The sequence below is a fragment of the Eschrichtius robustus genome, chromosome 20 (genome assembly GCF_028021215.1).
Source record: "Eschrichtius robustus isolate mEscRob2 chromosome 20, mEscRob2.pri, whole genome shotgun sequence".
NCBI lineage: Eukaryota > Metazoa > Chordata > Mammalia > Artiodactyla > Eschrichtiidae > Eschrichtius > Eschrichtius robustus.
In genome coordinates, this window is record NC_090843.1 from 65,207,186 (window position 1) to 65,222,137 (window position 14,952).

Genomic DNA, 14,952 nt, shown 5'->3' on the forward strand with positions numbered 1-14,952 from the left:
CACAAATGGGAGACCCAGGAGAGATGTCACATTAGGACCGGGTCAGGGACAACGGGTCACACCTGTGACATATGGAAGTCACCCACAGGGTCACGCAGGGGCCTCCAGAGGAACCCTCATCTGCTCCACCTGTCCCCACACGAGCCACCGCCAGGGGCCTCCCATCCCAGAGCCTAGACACGGATGTCAGAGGTTTTGTTCTAGAAACGTCTTCTCTGCCTGTGCCTCTCAGATGCCCAGGTCCCTTAGTCCCTGAGGCTTTTTACTGTCTGCACTTCCCGCCTGCCCAACACCCTGTCATTAAAAACTGTCCACGTCGGGGCTTCCCTGGTGGCGCAGTGGTTGGGAATCTGCCTGCCAGTGCAGGGCACACGGGTTCGAGCCCTGGTCTGGGAAGATCCCACATGCCGCGGAGCGACTGGGCCCGTGAGCCACAACTACTGAGCCTGCGCGTCTGGAGCCTGTGCTCCGCAACGGGAGAGGCCGCGATAGTGAGAGGCCGGCGCACCGCGTTGAAGAGTGGCCCCCGCTTGCCACAACTAGAGAAAGCCCTCGCACAGAAACGAAGACCCAACACAGCCATAAATAAATAAATAAAACAAATACTTTAAAAAAAAAACAAAAAAAAACTGTCCACGCCCAAGTGTCCTTGGGAAGGTCTTCCTGTGTCCTACAGCATCCACCCGTGTGAATAACTTTTTTTGGATGAGATAATATATTCACTTTGTGGCAAAAAATCAAAACATCATAAAAATGCGTGTGAAGCATTTGGTTCCCACCTTTGCCCTCTCTGACCTTATTCCTTCTAACTAGTTGCTGGTGTCTTTTATAAAAACTATCAGTTTCCGTACATTACTTTCGTATTTCACCATCTCACTGATGTCTTTTGCTTTCAGTAATTTTTCAGCCATTTTAGGTCCTTCAGTTATGCAATCACATCTTCTGTAAATAATGACAGTAGTTTCATCTGCTCCTTTGCAATGTTTATACTTTGTTTTTTAAATTGTCTAAGTGTACGCTTTTGTCTTTCACCTAGGAAGTAACTTAGAACTGTTTTCTTTTTTCTTTTTTTTTTTTTTCTGGCTGAGCCATGCTGCCTGTGGAATCTTAGTTCCCCGAACCAGGGGCCACTGGCAGTGACAGTACTGAGTCCTAACTGCTGGACCACCGGGGAGCTCCCAGAAGTGTTTTCAAATATCCTAATTTTGGTAAGCTTTTTCTGACTGATTTCTAGCTTAATCGTAATTTGCTCAGAGAAAGCGACCTGAGTAATACATATGCTTTGAAATTTGTTGAGATTTAGTTTATATTCTAGAAGGTGATCATATTTTTATAAAATGTTCCATGTGAAAAAAAAAAAAAAAAAAGTTCCATGTGACTCAAGAACGTTGCTAATTATTGTATGCAGAGTTCTCTCTGTGTCCATTTTTATCAACATTGTTAATTTTATTATTCAAATCTTTGTCTTTTTTTTTGAATTTTTGAATTTTATTTTATTTATTTTTTTATACAGCACGTTCTTATTGGTTATCTATTTTATACATATTAGTGTATAGATGTCAATCCCAATCTCACAATTGATCCCACCACCACCACACCACCCCCACCACTTTCCCCGCTTGGTGTCCATACGTTTGTTCTCTACACCTGTGTCTATATTTCTGCCCTGCAAACAGGTTCATCTGTACCATTTTTCTAGGTTCCACATTTATGCATTAATATACGATATTTGTTTTTCTCTTTCTGACTTTCTTCACTCTGTATGACAGTCTCTGTATGACAGAATTCACCTGTGAAGCCATCTGGTCCTGGACTTTTATTTGTTGGAAGATTTTTAATCACAGCTTCAATTTCCTTACTTGTGATTGGTCTGTTCATATTTTCTATTTCTTCCTGGTTCAGTCTTGGAAGGTTATACCTTTCTAAAATTTGTCCATTTCTTCCAGGTTGTCCATTTTATTGGCATAGAGTTGCTTGTAGTAGTCTCTTAGGATGCTTTGTATTTCTGCGGTATCTGCTGTAACTTCTCCTTTTTCATTTCCAATTTTATTGATTTGCGTCCTCTCCCTCTTTTTCTTGATGAGACTGGCTAAAGGTTTATCAACTTTGTTTATCTTCTCAAAGAACCAGCTTTTAGTTTTATTGATCTTTGCTACTGTTTTCTGCTCTGATCTTTATGATTTCTTTCCTTCTGCTAACTTTCGGTTTTGTTTGTTCTTCTTTCTCTAGTTCCTTTAGGTGTAAGGTTAGATTGTTTATTTGAGATGTTTCTTGTTTCATGAGGTAGGCTTGTATTACTATAAACTTCCCTCTTAGAACTGCATCCCATAGGTTTTGGATCGTCGTGTTTTCATTGTAATTTGTCTCTAGGTATTTTTTGATTTCCTCTTTGATTTCTTCAGTGATCTCTTGGTTATTTAGTAATGAATTGTTTAGCCTCCATGTGTTTGTGTTTTTTACGGTTTTTTCCCTGTAATTGATTTCTAATCTCATAGCGTTGTGGTCAGAAAAAATGCTTGATATGATTTCAATTTTCTTAAATTTACCGAGGCTTGATTTGTGACTCAAGATGTGATCTATCCTGGAGAATGTTCCACGTGCACTTGAGAAGAAAGTGTAATCTGCTGGTTTTGGATGGAATGTCCTATAAATATCAATTAAATCTATCTGGTCTATGGTGTCATTTAAAGCTTGTGTTTCCTTATTAATTTTCTGTCTGGATGATCTGTCCATTGGTGTAAGTGAGGTGTTAAAGTCCCCCACTATTATTGTGTTACTGTCAATTTCCTCTTTTATAGCTGTTAGCAGTTGCCTTATGTATTGAGGTGCTCCTATGTTGGGTGCATATATATTTATAATTGTTGTATCTTCTTCTTGGATTGATCCCTTGATCATTATGTAGTGTCCTTCCTTGTCTCTTGTAACATTCTTTATTTTAAAGTCTATTTTATCTGATCTGAGTATTGCTACTCCAGCTTTCTTTTGATTTCCATTTGCATGCAATATCTTTTTCCATCCTCTCACTTTGTCTGTATGTGTCCTAGGTCTGAAGTGGGTCTCTTGCAGACAGCATATATATGGGTCTTGTTTTTGTATCCATTCAGCAAGCCTGTGTCTTTTGGTTGGAGCATTTAATCCATTCACGTTTAAGGTAATTATCAATATGTATGTTTCTATTACCATTTTCTTAATTGTTATGGGTTTGTTTTTGTAGGTCCTTTTCTTCCCTTGTGTTTCCCACTTAGAGAAGTTCCTTTAGCATTTGTTGTAGAGCTGGTTTGGTGGTGCTGAATTCTCTTAGCTTTTGCTTGTCTGTAAAGCTTTTGATTTCTGCATCAAATCTGAATGAGATCCTTGTCAGGTAGAGTAATCTTGGTTGTAGGTTCTTCCCTTTCATCACTTTAAATATGTCATGGCACTCCCTTCTGGCTTGTAGAGTTTCTGCTGAGAAATCAGCTGTTAACCTTATGGGAGTTCCTTTGTATATTATTTGTTGTTTTTCCCTTGTTGCTTTCAATAATTTTTCTTTGTCTTTAATTTTTGTCAGTTTGATTACTATGTGTCTTGGCATGTTTCTCCTTGGGTTTATCCTGCCTGGGACTCTCTGCACTTCCTGGACTTGGGTGGCTATTTCCTTTCCCATATTAGGGAAGTTTTCGACTATAATCTCTTCAGATATTTTCTCGGGTCCTTTCTCTCTCTCTTCTCTTTCTGGGACCCCTATAATGCGAATGTTGTTGCATTTAATGTTGTCCCAGAGGTCTCTTAGGCTGTCTTCATTTCTTTTCATTCTTTTTTCTTTATTCTGTTCAGCGGCAGTGAATTCCATCATTCTGTCTTCCAGGTCACTTATCCATTCTTCTGCCTCAGTTATTCTGCTATTGATTCCTTCTAGTGTAGTTTTCATTTCAGTTATTGTATTGTTCATCTCTGTTTGTTTGTTAATTCTTCTAGGTGTTTGTTCTTTAATTCTTCTAGGACTTTGTTAAACTTTTCTTGCATCTTCTTGATCTTTGCCTCCATTCTTTTTCTGAGGTCCTGGACCATCTTCACCATCATTATTCTGAATTCTTTTTCTGCAAGGTTGCCTATCTCCACTTTATTTAGTTGTTTTTCTGGGGTCTTATCTTGTTCCTTCATCTGGTACAAAGTCTTCTGCCTTTTCATTTTGTCTATCTGTGAATGTGGTTTTCCTTCCACAGGCTGCAGAATTGTAGTTCTTCTTGCTTCTGCTGTCTGCCCTTTAGTGGGTGAGGCTATCTAAGAGGCTTGTGCCAGCTTCCTGATGGGAGGGACTGGTGGTGGGTAGAGCTGGGTGTTGCTCTGGTGGGCAGAGCTCAGTAAAACTTTAATCTGCTTGTCTGCTGATGGGTGGGGCTGGGTTCCCTCCCTGTTGGTTGTTTGGCCTGAGGCAACCTAGCACTGGAGTCTACCCAGCTCTTTGGTGGGGCTAATGGCTGACTCTGGGAGGGCTCACGCCAAGGAGTACTTCCCAGAACTTCTGCTGCCAGGAAGTACTTGCCAGAACTTCCTTGTCCTCACGGTGAGGCACAGCCACCCCCCACCTCTGCAGGAGACCCTCCAACACTAGCAGGTAGGTCTGGTTCAGTCTCCTATGGGGTCACTGCTCCTTCCCCTGGGTCCTGATGTGCACACTACTTTGTGTGTGCCCTCCAAGAGTGGAGTCTCTGTTTCCTCCAGTCCTGTCGAAGTCCTACAGTCAAATCCCTCTAGCCTTCAAAGTCTGATTCTCTAGGAATTCCTCCTCCCGTTGCCGGACCCCCAGGTTGGGAAGCCTGACATGGGGCTCAGAACCTTCACTCCAGTGGGTGGACTTCTGTGGTATAAGTGTTCTCCAGTTTGTGAGTCACCAACCCTGCAGTTATGGGATTTGATTTTATTGTGATCGTGCCCCTCCTACCATCTCATTGTGACTTCTCCTTTGTCTTTGGATGTGGGGTATCTTTTTTGGTGAGTTCCAGTGTCTTCCTGTTGATGATTGTTCAGCAGTTAGTTGTGATTCCGGTGCTCTCGCAGAGGGAGTGAGCACACGTCCTTCTACTCTGCCATCTTGAACCAATCTCCCCAAATCTTTATATCTTTAACTAACATTTTGTCTGTGCCAGCAGGGAAGCCCCGCTATTGTTTCTTTATGGTCTCGGTTTTTAGCTCTACCCAGTGTTTTTCATTTTCTTTGCTCCTAGTCCTTGCCTCCCAGACCTTTGTCTTGGGTCATTTTCCTTCTTCCTGAAGTACATCCTTCACATAGTCCTTCAGGGAGGGATGCTGGTGGTTTCATTTACCTGAAAATCTCTCTGTTCTTGAAAGATAATTTCCCAAGTATATAATTGTAGGTTGGCGGTTACTTTCTTTCAGTAGTTTGGAATTATTAGTGCACTTTTCCTGGCTTCCATTGTCGCTGCTGAGAACTCTGCTTCAGTTTAAGTATTAGTTTTTTTTTTTTTAATAATCTTTTTTTTCCCTCTCTGGTTGTTTTTAAAATCCTTACTTTCTCTATTGTGCCTTTCTTTATGCGGTATATAGGTATTCTCTCTTGATTTATTTTCTTTTAAAGTATATTATGAGGGCTTCCCTGGTGGCGCAGTGGTTAAGAATCAGCCTGCCAACGCAGGGGACATGGGTTCGAGCCCTGGGAAGATCCCACATGCCATGGAGCAACTAAGCCCATGCACCACAACTACTGAGCCTGCGCTCTAGAGCCCATGAGCCACAACTACTGAAGCCCGCACACCTAGAGCCCGTGCTCCGCAACAAGAGAAGCCACCGCGATGAGAAGCCTGTGCACCACAACGAAGAGTAGCCCCCATTCGCTGCAACTAGAGAAAAGCCTGCGTGCAGCAATGAAGACCCAACGCAGCCAAAAATAAATAAATAAAATAATAATTTAAAAAAAAGAAAGCCTAGGTTTGAAAAAATAAAATAAAATATATTATGAGCGCATTTTGCCTGGGACTTTATATGCTAAAACTAGATGGACTGTTTCTTTTGTTTTTTAAACTGGAGTATAGTTTCTGTACAATGTTGTGTTAGTTTCTACTGTAGAGCACAGTGAATCAGCTAGACAGATACATATAGTCCCTCTTTTTTGGATTTCCTTCCCATTTAGGTCACTGCAGAGCACTGAGTAGAGTTCCCTGCACTATACAGTAGTTTCTCATTAGTTATCTATTTTATACATAGTATCAATAGTGTATATATGTTGGGACTTCCCTGGTGGCGCAGTGGTTAAGAATCCATCTGCAAATGCAAGGGACAAGGGTTCGAGCCCTGGTCCGGGAAGATCCCACATGCCGTGGAGTAACTGGGCCCATGAGCCACAACTACTGAGCCCACATGCCTAGAGCCCACGCACCACAATGAAGAGTAGCCCCCACTCACCACAACTGGAGAAAGCCTGCATGAAGCAACGAAGACAAGACCCAGCCAAAAATAAAGAAATTAAATTAAATTAATTGAAAAAAAGTAGTGTATATATGTCAATCCCCATCTCCCAATTCGTCCCCCGCCCCCTAGAAGGCCTGTTTTGAGGATGTATTTTTTTCAGAGAGAATTTACTTCTGCCAGCATGCTGGGGGTCCTACTGACTGGGGAATTATCCATTAACTTCTTGACTTGGAGATTTTGGACTATGCCTGTAGAGTGAACGCCGACCTGAAACTCATGATTCATAAAGTTAGATCTCGTGAACTTCTAACCAGCTTTAATAAATATTAATGTCTTGGCTACTTTCACTAAAAAAATTTTTTAAAGTAGAATCTGCTTCCGTCCCCTCTTCCTCCTCATTCCCTGGGTGGGAACCACTCTCCCAGAGCTGGTGTGTATAATTCCCATCCACGGTCTGACATGGATACATATTAAGCATGTATCCATTAACATGTATAGTATGTGTTTACAATCTTTGTGTGTTTAAAGTTTTTGTGCAGAGGGGGAGGGGCAGGCCTTGCTCCTTCCCAGGCAGATTTTTCCAAAATCCAAAACCCAGCCCACTAGGCACCCACTTGGAGCAATTGAGAGCGTTTCACCAAACGTCGTGCATATAGCATCAGATTGTGTAACCTGAAAAACGCTCCTGTCATTTTTCGCATCTGTACAGTGGGTATGATTTTTTTTTTCTCATCAGTCAATTTCAGGTTTTGATTCCCACCATGGCCATCACACGGTTTCGGTTATTTAAAGTTTGTACCTGCCTAGCAACAGTATTCTCATTCCAAAAGAGATTAATATGCAGATCTGGCAGAGGACGGAAATTAAGTGGAGACCAAATAACTTTCCCAGCTACAGTTGATTATTCATCAGTTGCTAAACAGACAGACGTTGAAGAGTAGACTTCTTGAGATGCAGGTGCACCCACAAGTGTAAAGATTAAAGGAGGGAATAGGAATGTGGCAACACAACAAAGTGCTTTAGAAAAACTGGCACCTGACTATTTTAAGGACATGACACCAACTATAAGGAGAACTCAGAAAGTCATTATTAAGAAGAGAGAACCATTAAATTTTGGCATCCCAGATGGTAGCACAGGTTTCTCTAATACACTAGCAGCTACACAAGATATGCCTTTTATTCACCAATCTCCTGAATTAGGTGACATGGATACCTGGCAGGAAAATACTAATGCATAGGAGGAAGACGATGTGGCAAGCCCAATAAGTTCTGAGGCAGCAGAAGATAGCAGACAGAGAAAAGAGAGCAGCAGAACAACAAAGGAAGAAAACGGAAAAGGAAGCACAGCGGCTAATGAAGAAGGAACAAAACAAAACTGGTGTGAAACTTTCATAACAAATGTTCTTCAGATGTCATGGTGCCAGTGGGAGAAATATGAGCTCCATAACCCAAGCAACATTCGCATGGAGCTAAGAGTATTTTCAGAATACAGATACACTTCTTGACTTTAATGCATTCATCAGGCCATCCAGGACACCAGGAATCTCTCAAAGTCCCTTGAACTCTTAGTGACTGAGATCCAAAGAACAAAAAAGACTTATAAGACAATATTTCCTTCAACATGTTCCAACTGTAAGACAATTGTTTGCTGTAGAGAAATTATTACAAATGGCATATATCAGTACCTTTTCAAGCTGGTGTTTCTAGCTTAATAAATGGGTGTAAATAATTTTATGGTGGGAAACAACTCTCCTGTCTATAATGCTTTCCTTCAATGTGCATAATGATAAAATGAATTCTTTGAAATATTCTTTTGTTTCCATGATTACCTGACCTAAATCAGACAAACCTGCAGGGCTTTAACTTCTCATTTTTGTTGTCAGAAGCTGGTTGTTGGCATACATTTCCTCTAACTTGAACTGGCATTGTTCATGTTTGATACAACATTAAGGAATTTGGTAATTTTGGTTTTCAAGAAAATGACATTAAATGCAATAATTTTATTTATCACAAAAAAATAAAGTTTTTGTGTAACTTGCTTTTTTTCAGAGAAAAAAATTTTATTTTATTTAGTAATCCGTTTTCTCCTGTTGTTTTTAATTTATGAGAATTTTAAAAGAAAATGAATACAGTAGTGCTGCATACATTTGATATTCTATTAAAATTTTTAAAATCATGTTAATTTTTTGTTTCATGCACAGCTCATGTACTCAAACCTGACGGTAATAACATACAGAAATTTCACTGACAATACGCAATAAAAATTATTCAAAGTGGCATAGCAAATCATTTTTGAGAATCACCTTCACCGTATTTTCTAGCAACCTCTGTAAGATTAGCTCCTGTAACCAGATCATTCTGTGTCTATCTTTCCATGTTCCTTTCTCTTCTGAAGGCAAGGGGAATTGAACAACTGTGGGGGAAGAGTGGATCCCGGGGTTTTACTCTTTTTGCAGGAACCCAGAAGAGCCTTTTTACATCGTTATTCACAAAACTAGCGGCTGCTCCCTTTGGACCTAATCCCTCAATTCTTCCAACCAGATGTACGTGCTCACCCCGGACTCCCATGCTCCCTGCACCCTCACCGTCTCCTTCAAGGAAACCCTTGACATGTTTTTCCTTTCCACGTGTGACTTCTCTGAATGCACAGGTGTGCTCATGGCCTGTGCTTGCCCAGCTTGAAGACAGAAGAGCGAGCCCAGAGTCAGCAAGAGAGACATCCATGGTTCAGTGGATAGGGGAGCTTACACGTCTGAAGCAAGGCCCTGGAGCGACACCCCACGGTGGGCTGCAAACTGCAGGCAGGACACGGTGTTAGCCTTCGCTCCCAAGGGGAAGAGGAGCGGGCCCTTTATAGGGGGAATTTCATCAGGTTGCCTCATTAGTTACCAGGGAAACCAGAGGAGGGGCAGGCCCCTCACTGCCCCTATGGTAAGCTATCACCAGCTGGGTCCTGGGCATAGGGGTAGGTGAAACAGGCCCTGGCCGGGCAGGGGAACGTGCAGACAGCAAGAGAACAGCCATCTTGCGTGGCCTGGCCATACAGCTCCCGAGACCCCTGATTTTCTGCAGGCCCCCTCAGCAGATCCGCTCCTAGTCTGCAGCCACAGATACTAACACCGGAGGCTTAAGGGTTTCCTGTCATTTAAGATTCCAAACGCTTTCTTCTTCTTGGCTGGCTCTTCTACCCACATAGGAACAGGGCCGGTCCTGGTCTCCGGGGACAGCCGCGCAAGACCGCGCAGGAGCGGGCTCGCCGCCCGAGTGGGTGCGACCACCGTCAGGGGCGAGGACGTGGAGCGCCTGCGGGGAAGCCCGGCTCTCCCCTCCCGGGGCGTCTCGGGGCCGCGGGGCTGCGCAGAGCTCGGCCGTCGCTCCGAGGCCCCCGGAGGCTGCTGTCCCCGCGGCGGGTGTGGACGCCCGGGGGAGCACAAGCAGCCCCCGCCACCGTCCAGCCCCCCGTGCGGGTTGCACCTGCGGTCAGACCTGCGGACGCGAACGTCCAGCCGCGTCCACGTGCAGCCGAGCCCGTGGGGCGGTCAGATGAGGGCCACCTGCGGGGTCACGTGCAGAAGGCGCGGCGCCTCCCGGGGCGGGGGGTCCACCTCCCGCCGGGACACCCTCCGGGGGCGAGGTCACCCGGGGCTGCGGGGTGGGGGAGGGGAGACGGGCGGGGCGGGGAGGGGTCGCTCCGAGGCCCGACGCACCGCCCCCTGCCGGTCCCGGGAGGAGCTGCTCTATGTTCCCGCTGGGAAGAAAAAGAGTGGGTTTTCCAAGCAGCTGGGAGGATACTTCACCTCCGTGGGGCCAAATTCCTCGCGTGGGGCCGCCACTCCGCTCCTCACGCGCCCCTGCACTTCGGAGGAAAAAAGCCGACTTGACCCCGACGTGACTTGAACACGCAACCTTCTGATCTGGAGTCAGACGCGCTACCATTGCGCCACGAGGTCACAATGAGCGTGAGCGTCCGCGTCATTAAAGGCCTGGCTGAGGCGGCGCCATCGCGCGGCCCCAGAGACGCAGGCGCTTTCCCCGCGCCGCCCGCCTCCGCTCGGAGGAGGAGCCGGCCGCCACGCGCCTGCGCGACCGGGGGAGGGGCGCCGCGAGCGAGTGCGGGGCGTGGCCGAGGCCGGGGCCGGGGCCCCGGCTCCTTCCAGAGACCCCCAAAAAAGAAAGGGGGGTGGGCATCTCCCATCGCCGGAAAACTAAGGACTTAATAAACGAGCTTGATAAACGTAAGGACTTTACTATTTTTTTTCACTTTGCAAATCAGCTCATTGCATTTGTCAATTTTTAAAAACTGAAGTATAGTTGATTTACAATTATTATATTTAAACTATAAAAATAAACATTGTCTTTGAGGAAAGCCAGAACAGCGCCTGGAAGAAAATTAGAATCTTTGACCATCCACCATCCAGACATAACCACTGCTAATACTTCCATGTGCGGTATTTCTTTTTGCAGATTTTTACCGGCTACATCCACATCCCAAATATGTTACTGGACTGTCAGCTGACAGCACACATCCGAAAAAGAAGCCATGAATTTTCACAAAGTGCAAATACTTGTGTATCCGGCGCCCAAATCGAGAAAGACATTAGCACCCGCCCCTTCCAGTCGCTTCAAATCCAATTTTGAGATGAGATTATATTGTACCTAACATTTTGTTAATATTCTCACCTGTCACTGTGTTGTCCGCATATTTTAGTTGATATGTTTTCTAGCATAATGTTAAAGGGCACCTTGTCTACCTCATGGGAGTCCTAAGACCCTGCTTTTAGACAGTGCTTTTTCCTTTTTATTAAGTAAGAAAGATAAAACTATTAAATAAGGGAGTAAATATGCTTTTAAGTAAAAAAGCTACTAAGTAAGAAAGAGCGCTATCCTGGTCTGCTTAAGAACAAGAAGCCATCAATTAATTCAATAAATACAACACCCGCAGGGCCTGGTGTTCTTCAGAGAAGGAGAGATGGAGCCGCCCCGCCTTTGCCGGAGGAAGGGAAACCGTCTGATGCTCACCGTGAACTTGGGGTTGGGGGCAGCTGAGACCGCCAGAGCATCTACTGTCTAACAGGAAAGGAGGCGCGGCTGTTTCTGTGTTTGTGGCCACGTGTGACACTAGAGGCATTTGGGATTGACCCCAGGGCTGTTAGAGAAGCAGAGGCCAGGAGGCTCTATCCCTGTGCTCCTAGGGGAAGAGCCAGCCAGCTCACAGCATGATTGCTGATGCCGTGTCCGGATTCCACGTAGCCAGAGACCAGAGTCACCTCCTTATTGCTTTTGGTGGCCCAGGGGTGACGTGGACCCTGACGGGGGGAGGAATGGGGGGACCAAAGGAGTGGAGGCAGTGAATGAGGTGCTGGAGTCCCCAGGTTTGGATTCACCTTCAGGCTGATCACACACTCCTTTCCCTTCTCCCCCCCACAAGCCCTCCAGCCTTGGCCACACAGCAAAGCCACTGTGAGGAAGAGCCAGTGCCCTTCCCACGGAGGCCAAGGGCCCAGAATCTACTGGAGGGAATGCCTCACCCACAAGGAAAGACCAGAGACGCTCTTGAAATCCTGCTCAGAATTTTGGATACACACGTCCCGGCCCCTCTTCTCCTGGGATGTAGAAGCAAAACCTATGTTTAATCGTGCTGTGGCTGCACCCCTACAGGACAGTGTGATGACGCAAATGGACAAAGGGATTAAAGAGGTTGGTGCAGGTAGTGTACAGGGACCCCTCTGAAAAGTGAGAGCCCTGCCTGCCAGGACAGACCAGAGTGCAGCAGTGCAGTGGTCGTGCAGCTGTGCAGGGTCACGTCGTTTTTTGTTTTTTTTTTGCTTTTTGGTTTCTTTTTTGGCCGCGCAGCATCGAACCCGTGCCCCGGGCATTGGGGGCACGGAGTCTTAACCACTGGCCCGCCAGGGAAGCCCCAATTTTTGTTTTTCAAAATACTGCATTTTAAAAATTTATCCTAACTGCTGAGGCTTTTGGTGTCCCTACCCGCCGGAGAATGCCTCACTCGCCTCACCCCAGTTCCGGCCTTGCTGCTCACCAAAATTCTGCTGATGCCCAGAAATTGCAAAGAACTGCTTCCTTATTTTAGGACTAAACTCTATTACACCAAAAAACAAAAACAAAACAAAACAACCCCCCCCCCAAAAAAAACCCCACAAACAAAAAAAACACCTTCTGTAAAATATGGAAATTTTTTAATAAATAAATTTATTTATTTTACTTATTTATTTCTGGCTGCGTTGGGTCTTCGTTGCTGCGTGCGGGCTTTCTCTAGTTGCGGCGAGTGGGGGCTACTCTTCATTGCGGTGCGCGGGCTTCTCATTGTGGTGGCTTTTCTTGCTGCCTAGAGCATGGGCTCTAGGCACGTGGGCTTCTGTAGTTGTGGCGCATGGGCTTCAGTAGTTGTGGCTCACGGGTTCTAGAGCGCAGGCTCAGGAGTTGTGGCACATGGGCTTAGTTGCTCCGTGGCATGTGGGATCTTCCCGGACCAGGGCTCGAACCTGTGTCCCCTGCATTGGCAGGCAGATTCTTAACCACTACACCACCAGGGAAGTCCCATAAATCACTTTTATGACAAAACAGTCAATGTCCAGTTAATACAAAAAAAGGATGAGTGCCAACACTGGCAAAGAGTGTGGGGAAGTAGATATTCTCGTTCAGGACTGGAAAAGAATATAAACTGGAACTAGCTGTTTGGGTCGTAATGCGGCAAATGTTTTAAAAATGCTTCTGTCCAAGCATTTCCTCTTCTAGAGAATAGGTACTAAAACAGTTAAGGCTAGAGGCAAAGATGTACCTTCAAGACTGTTCGCATCAAAGCTGTGCTTGTAACAGTGAAGCCCAGGAGCCCACTGGACTGTTCCATTTTACAAGCTCAGTCTGGATTTCCAAGCGAGTGAGCAGGGGAGCTGGCCTTGGCAAGTGCTTGCATTGATGAGCTACCTGAATAAAGGGATGTCGTACTCAGACTCTAGGAGTAATTGCTGTGGAGCAAGGATGCAGGGATGCAACATTTAAATTTTTCATTACAAATACTGGGAGCCAACGTTGCATAACCCGGAGCCCCAGGCTGAGGACAGGACTTCTCCAAGCTGTGGCCTCCTGATTAATTGACAAGAAAGGCCAGTCACAGCCCGTGACGGGAGATGGAAGCCCCTGGCCGCCGCACAGAGGAAAAAAACTGCAGATTTGGGGAGAATGGAAGAAGTTTATTGAGGTGGGGGGGAAGTCATTCTGGTTATACATGAGCTAACTCGAATTATATGCTAACCAAACAGCCTGTGTGTGCTGTCCAACATATACTGCCCATCTGCTGTAAAGAAAAGGGTGCACTGACCAGAAGTAAAGAATGTCCCTGTTAAAAATAAAGATGAAAGGCCTCCCTTTCTGGGACGCCAGTGCTGGTTTCTCCTTTGATGGTAAGACTCCCTTCACAGGTGCCAAGGCCACCCTGACTCGCTTTGTATTTGCTGGTCCGTTTTTTTTGAAACCTTGAAGGAATGTGTCCCTGACTTGTTTGATGTTGTTCGTTCTGACAAGATATAAAACTGCACTGAAAACCATGCTTCTCTGTAGCAGATCCTCAGAGCTACCGAGAGCCTGTCTCCCGGGCTACAGTCCTCAGTTTGGCTCAAATAAAACCCTTTTCCATTCCCATTATAGTTTGGTTATTGATTATTTGTGTCGACAGGGAGTCCGTGAACTTCAGGCATTTAGATTTTCGGGTTTTTTGGGGTTTTTTAATATTTGTTCATTTATTTGGCTGCACTGGGTCTTAGCTGCGGCATGTGGGATCTAGTTCCCTGACCAGGGATCAAACCTGGACCCCCTGCATTGGGAGCGCGGAGTCTTAGCCACTGGACCACCAGGGAAGTCCCGATGATTTTGTTTTATGACAGGTTTTCCTCCTTTGCTATCTGCCTCGAAAACCTTGATTAGGAAAGAAACCCTCCCTTAAGATGGGAAAATCCAAGAGGATTACAGTTGGAAAGTCTGCACCTCCCTGCCTGTCCTTCCCCTTTTAAAGTTTCTGTGACCCTATTAGGTTTTGGTTTTGCTGAGGACATAGTTCAGTATAAACCCGAGTAAGTTTGGCTGGGCTCGAATGTCTTCAATGATCTAATGAAAAGGTTGCCACACTTGTTCGTGGTCAGAAGAGACTGGGGCAGCGTGGATGCCCTTTACCTTGGAGAAATGGAGAGCCAGAAGCAGAAAGTTCTGTCTGCAGGGTATCAGCTGTGGGTGTAGCTAGCAGGAGACAAGGGTCCTGTCTAGCTAGTCCCCATGTGACAATAAATGTGACTTTCTCAACTTTGCCCCATGTGACAATGTTGGCCGAACTCATCTCTGGAGATGTTTTTCAGCCTAGAGATCTTGACTCGGCATTTTACTAAACCCAAAAGCCCTGCTTACTGTCACCCGCCAGATGCTGCTGATGGCAACTGGGGGCTACGCACAGAGGCCTTGATGGCAGACAGGACCCTGTAATTCCATCAACAGTCAGAGGAAGACAATGCCATCTTTTGGGGACTAAAACAGCTGTCT

At 45.5% G+C, this 14,952-nt stretch overlaps 1 non-coding gene and 1 pseudogene across 1 annotated transcript; one reads left to right on the top strand and one right to left on the bottom strand.

Annotated features, from left to right (window-relative positions):
• Nucleotides 1-7,166: 7,166 nt before the first annotated feature.
• On the top strand, nucleotides 7,167-7,800 carry LOC137755282 (receptor-binding cancer antigen expressed on SiSo cells pseudogene; annotated as a pseudogene).
• Nucleotides 7,801-10,283: 2,483 nt separating this feature from the next.
• On the bottom strand, nucleotides 10,284-10,355 carry TRNAW-CCA (transfer RNA tryptophan (anticodon CCA)). Its single transcript has one exon. It is a non-coding gene; the product is annotated as a tRNA-Trp (tRNA).
• Nucleotides 10,356-14,952: the final 4,597 nt, after the last annotated feature.